The sequence below is a fragment of the Octopus bimaculoides genome, chromosome 13, assembly GCF_001194135.2.
Source record: "Octopus bimaculoides isolate UCB-OBI-ISO-001 chromosome 13, ASM119413v2, whole genome shotgun sequence".
Classification (NCBI taxonomy): domain Eukaryota; kingdom Metazoa; phylum Mollusca; class Cephalopoda; order Octopoda; family Octopodidae; genus Octopus; species Octopus bimaculoides.
Genome location: NC_068993.1, coordinates 24,337,169 through 24,344,092, shown reverse-complemented (window position 1 = coordinate 24,344,092; position 6,924 = coordinate 24,337,169).

Sequence of the window (6,924 nt, the reverse complement as noted above, 5' to 3'; positions counted from 1 at the left end):
CATCTGTGAAGAAGAAATGATTTAAATAAAATGCATTTCTCCTTATTTTTTAAGCCATGTTGACCTTTCTAAATGCCACTGAGATAGATATTGGCCTGATAACAAATGCCAAATCACCCTGAGAGATACTTCCTTTAACAGCTACACCTCTCGTTGGTTACATATTCCGCATCAAGCTCCTTTTGTAATGCATCATACGGGCACTAAGTATTTCGAGGATGTTCAACTATGCTAGATATTCAAAGTGACTTCACAGTCGGAGAATGGGGTCATGTTGTAAGCCATCTTAAAGCTGAAACAGAGTTTGCTCAGATAGATCTCTCACCGTGCGCAGATGGTCATTAGTCTTTCAAGTGCGCTTCTTCTATTCAACTGGCATTAATGTATTGTGAATCAAATGTGTGTATGTATTTTCTCACTTAAAGATCCCTCATGAAGTGTCATAAACGTTAAAGGGGGTCATTAGCTAACAGTAGGGGATGAACTCGGTTGGAATTAGATTTTTCTCCAAGCTACAGGGTGGGCTTAATATAAGTTATACACAGTCTCAAGTAATTAGGTATACAAAATGCAAACATGATATTTCAAGTTACCCTAGAATGAACTGACTTATTTTACCCTCAATGTCTTGGGCACTTTTGACCATTGAAATAACATTATCAGCTTCATCGTCGTCGTTGCTTTCGTAGTTGTTATTAACCAAATGCAATAACATGGCAATGTAATACGAAGGTTTAGTTTGGTTTGGTTTGGTGATACAGGACTCGAAACAACGAATGTATTTATAGCTATAATTAATGGCTTCAAAGTATGGTACAAGGCCAGCATTTTCAGAGGAGTGAGCAAGTCGATTACATCGATCTCTGCACTCGACTGGTACTTATTTGATCAACCCTGAAAGGATGAAAGGCAAAGAGGACCTGGGTAGAATGTAAAAACGGACGAAATTCTGCTAAGCATTTTGACCAGCATGTTAAGAATTCTACCATCTCGCAAGCATGTTTACAGCTATACTTAATAGAGAACTTCACCTCTAGAACCCTCGGAGCCCTCGTTAACAAAGGCATATGTTTATATTTTTCGATACTTCTACATTTTACTTCTAAATATAAAAATATATTCTCCATTGGAAGATTAAGAAAAAGAAAAACATGAAAGGTCTTTCTCGATCTATAGCCTCGTAAATCTGGTTTCTCTGATTCTGTTGCATATATATTGCCCCTTGGACCGGACGCTGGTCTGTCGCAGGAGACAGGAAAGATTAAATTATCTAATTTGATGAAAAAACAATGGGAGACTTATATTAGAGTATTTGGCTGGAATTCAATCTTACAGAAAAATACTCTATCCTATTTTAATTCTAAAATACAACAAAAGAAAATCATTGCGTAATGACGTAAAATTGGCAAACAATTTATAAGGGAAAATTGAAAACTTTTCAGTTAATTTAATTTCCGCACCATATAAAAAGAATCGCGGCATATATCATTGAATGTCTGGTTTTTAAATATTAATTAATATTTTGGTCATAACGTTACAAAAGTGATGAAAGTACAATGTATTATATGTACAATCACATATATGAATATCACTAGCTCTATCGATTTCAAACATAAGTAACGAAAGCCATTCTCAGACCATTGAACTTAATAAAATGTACTGAGTATTTTCATTCACAAAGGCGGCGTGATGGTAGAATCGTTAGCAGCCCGAGCGAAATGCTTACCAGCATTTTTTTCTCGTCTTTACGTTATGAGTTCCAATTCATCCTTTCGAAATCGATGAAATAAGTACCAGTTGAGTACCTGGTTTGACTTAATCGACTTATTTCCCCCACCCGGAACTTACCACTGTTTTTCCAAAATTTGAAATCAAATATTTTCATTTACAGTTTTTGTCCACACATATAGATAAATACCGAATGATATCCAAAAGGATAGGGTTAAACCCTATCCTTTTTAACATATGTTCGTAAAACTAAAGCTAATCTGTACTGTATTTGAACTATTATACTTATCTCTACACTAAAAGCTTATTGCATCTGTTAATCTAACTTTAAAATAAGCTTAAGGAAATCATAGTTCCCAAGAATTACTTTGGTTATTGGCAAAGACATTAAAACTTCCATAATTAAGATTTTATTTCAGAATAGACGAAAAAAAAAAGTCATCGGAGTGGCGATGCATACCCTGTGCGCAGAGAATTTTTTTCGCAAATTATAGTGTGGCTTACAATGAGTTGCTTACCCAGGCCTTTTAATTGAGCTGAATTATCCCTTTTTTTTTAAGTATCACCATTATAGGTACTAGCCAATATACCCATCTATGATAGAGGCATAAAATGAGGGAGGGAAGTCACAACAGCAGTACGTATTGAGAAATGTGTAAATGGAATTGATAGATTACTGGGTGATGTCTTAGAGAAATTACATTATTATTGGTGATACAGCATTGTATTGGAGTTGTACGGCATGTGTTTGCGACTAAGTGACATGTGATGACGATACACTCCCGAACTGAAAGAGGCTCCCAGCCTTTGTACCATGAATGGTTATGTGGACCACACCTAACGAAAGCTAGAGCGTTATTCCACCACTACATAAAAAGTATTAAGACAAGAAATGTTATTTATATATAGTTTTATTTTAGGTGTTGACACTATTTTATGCTTGTTTATACTCTTATACATTCGAGGTTCACAAATTTCCTTATTTAAATTATGAATCATATTCCTTTCGATAATATCAATATGATTATAAAACTTATTTGTAGACGATATTTTCTGTTTGGTCGACACTAATTTTCAAATTACTGGAGTCCGTTGTTCTACTCATAGCGACGTATAACTGGCCCTGTATAAATATCGGAATGGGTAAAAATAAACCTACACGATCACAAGTCTGGCACTGTTCGCTGTGAATGCGTGAGCGAGTCTTTAGAAGTCTGACCATCTACGATGGGAAACAACAGGATAGTGTCGCAAATTTAAACTCTCTAATTCACGAACTATACGTCACCGGAATTTTAACAAAGTAAAAATGAATCGAAAGTGATTTATTAATACAAAACTCAATATCGGTAATTGTTCAGTTTACGGGCTTAAAAAGCTAAATAAAAATTAAGGGGTATGGGTCTTCGGCAGAATAGAGAGCAGATTTTGATAGCATTAATTCAACGATGGATTCTGCCAGGAAGTCACATGGTAAGTGATGGCTGTCGATCGTACCATAATACTGGAAATTTATATGGTAGCGTATACACTCACGAGGTGATTGTACCTGAAGAAAATATTGGAAACATGGAAAATATCAGAAACACAAATTACGCCGTCAATTCAGCACTTCAGAGGCTTTGTTTTTGTTCGTATTTGCATGAGTTTTTTATGGCGTAATTCAGTGGAGAAGAATAAAATTTTTGTTCACTATTTGGATGCTGTATCAGATGTGTATGCAGTATGATCAAAAGTAAGTTGACTTACTTCCCTTTGCTTCTTTTACTACTTATATACTCCTTAATTTTTATTTACTTTTTTTACGCCCGTAAGCTGAACAATTATCCTTAAAATCCACTATATAATCATACGTTTCCACATTGCTTTCGCTAAAAACCTTCCTGATTACTTCCTTCGTAATGCCGAAAATCCTCGTGACAATTGGTCCAGCCGTTTGACCGTGAAAAGGGAACAGACAGACGGACATAACGCCCATTATAGTGAGATTTATACTCCGGTGAAATTAAGAAATCAATTGATAAATAAACGATACCCTCGAATCCATCACTGTGCACACACACACACACACACACACACACACGCACACACACACACACACATACACACACAGAGTCGCATATCTATGTATGTACTTATGTATGTATGTATGCACACGTGTCTATGAGCATAGGTACATCATAATCTATACTAGGCAGATGCAGGTCGATTCATATGTAAAAGAAAGTGAATAAAATAATATGACCACTTGCTTATCGGGAAATTTGTGAGTTCGATTTAAAAAATTAAAAAAAACAACTTTTTTAAAGACAATCAAACCAAATGTTCAGCATTTCGAGCCACTCACCCAATGAGTATTTCTGCCAAATGCGACGAAAATCCTTTCAGCCGTTTTCCAGTAAATTTGAAACACACAGACAGACAAAGTGATTACAATATTCTGCTTTCACTTACGCGCGCAGGGTAATTGCTGAGAGATTAACAGTTATAATACTTTAAAAAAGATGTTTCTCTAAGCTGTATTTTTGACCAACACAAAACTTTAAAAAAAAAATTAGTTAGGATCACAAAGTATATTGAGTGTTAATTTCCATACTTGAACTTTAATTAATTACATCTAAACCAGATATAAATTCAGCTGATGTTATTGTATATTATATATCTAAAATTATGATACGAGTTGTAGTGCTATTTTTTGAACTCTCTGCTAATATGATACTACAACGTAGTAAACTACAGATGAAATGTAAGAATTATATTCAATTTCGTAGTTGATGAGGCCATAATATTCTGTTGGTTAATCATTTGTAATTGCGGTATTAAAACATTATTCAATTCTAAAGCGAAAGTGAACCAACCATTTCATGTTACATAATGAGAAAACATGAAACGTCGAGCGAAGACAAAGAGTAAACGTTACGAATATTTATACAAATGATTAATCAGTACAAATATTGAAATTCTTCTCGTCCCAAAGTAATCCATTATTATTACAACTGCTACATGGACCGAAGCTAATATAACCAAGACCATGACATCTATGGGATGTAGACACAATTTTGAATAATATATGAAATATGATGCCTGCAGCTGGCAATTTATAGAGGAAATGCAAAGATGTTTTGGAAGCAAATGGTGTTCATGAAATATTCTTCATTATAGAAACCAATGGCTGTTTTTCAAATATTTACCATAAAGTCATGACCGGTCTAATACGGTTTCTGTGTTCAAATACGCAATTAATATTTGGCAGAGAAAATACAACTGAAACCAAACTCTTGATAGTTCTGTGTTATCCATAAAATTAGCATTGTAACCAATTGCTATCTATCTATCTATCTATCTATCTATCTATCTATCTATCTATCTATCTATCTATCTGTCTGTCTGTCTGTCTGTCAACATATCTCTATGCCTACGGCCTATCTGTCTGTCTGCCTGTCTATTTGCTTGCCTGTCTGCCTGTCTGCCTGTCTGCCTGTCTGCCTGTCTGCCTGTCTGTCTGCCTGTCTATTGAATTCATCTGGAAAACTAGGTGGTTGCAAATGACATTAACTGCATGCTAATAACTAATTCAGCTCCTGTAACCGTGAAGTATATTTTACAACTTTAACTTGTCATGTTTATGCAATTATCGATGTTTATTATCCAAAAGCTACCAATTGTTTATCTATCTTTTCTTTTTATCATCGAACTTATGAAGCTAATTTTTAATATTTACGTTTATAAATGCAGGTGTACTAATGTATTACATATAGCCAGATCTCCTTCCCTCCCTCTAAATTGTCTCAGTGTCTGTATCACTCCCTGTCTCTCTCTTTATACACTCAAACACATATCAATAATATACGTATATACGTGTGTGTGAGTGTATGTGTGTGTAAATGCGTGTATCTATGTATGTATATATACATATATATGCGAGGTCTGATCAATAAGTATCCGGATTGTTACCATAGTAACGAAGCGAAAGCACGCAGTGTAAAGTCGCTTAGCACACAGTGATCTTGGTCTCTGCTATGCATGTGCACCAAGTTTTAATATTATAGCTCACTTCTGCTGTTTACAAGAGTGCTTGAAAGAAGGTGTGTAGCGTGTGATCGTCGCATTGACCATGATAGAGAAAGCTGTCATAGCGATACCTAGAAGAAAGTGTATGGAGAGGAGTGTATGAGCCGCACACAAGTGTACAAGTAGTTCAGACATTTTTAAGATGGGATAAAAATGTCGACATTGACGAACGTTCTGGGAGACCTGCAACCAGCAGGACTGAGAAAAATATCGCAGATATGTATGCAGCTGTAAAGGGAAATCGTCGAATCATCATCTGTGAGTTATCAGAGGAGTTGCAGATTAGTTATGGTTCAGTTCAGTCCATTATCACTGAAGATTGGGGAATGAGATGCGTGTCTACCAAACTGCTTTCAGATGGCTAAAGGGACACTCGGGTTTCAGTTGTACAAGATCTCCTTGATTGTGTCCAGAAGAATAAACATATTTTGAAAAGTTTGCGTTGGCCTCTCAGCAAGTATCGCCAAGATTTTGGCAAATTTGATGCAGATTCTCTGCTCAACTTTCTCTTTCATGGTCACCGCTACATATATACACGCTACATATATACACGCTACATATATTCCTTCCAAGCACTGCTGTAAACAGCGGAACTGAGCTAGAGCGTTAAAAGTTAGTGCGCATGCAGGGCAGAGTTCAAGGTCAATGTGTGCCAAGCGAATTCAGCTTGCGTGCTTTAGCTTCGCTACTGCTGGATGCAGTTCAAACTCAAAACAAGGACAAGTTCTTGGGTTTTAAAGAGTGTGGAATCGGATCTGAGCTATTATTGTTCCCAGGTTTACTCTGATCAGAAGTGAAGTACCTGTCATTGTCCTAGTTGTGGATAAACTAGCATGTGACGACTGATTGGGAGTGAAAGACCTCTATATCTCGGCAGAACTTCATTTTAGGGGAAGGTATTCTTGTACAAGAAATTTGTTGCGTGGGTTTACTGAGCTTAGGAAGTGCTACGGATTGACTTTCACTACGGGTGTGTGTATATAAAAAAATTAATTTACACAGCGATGTATATATACTCACACGCGTATATATATATATATATTTCTATTTGAAAATTGATTACGAAACACGTGTAGTCATTTTATTATCTTGATCTTATATTTATTTGTATTATATTATACTTAT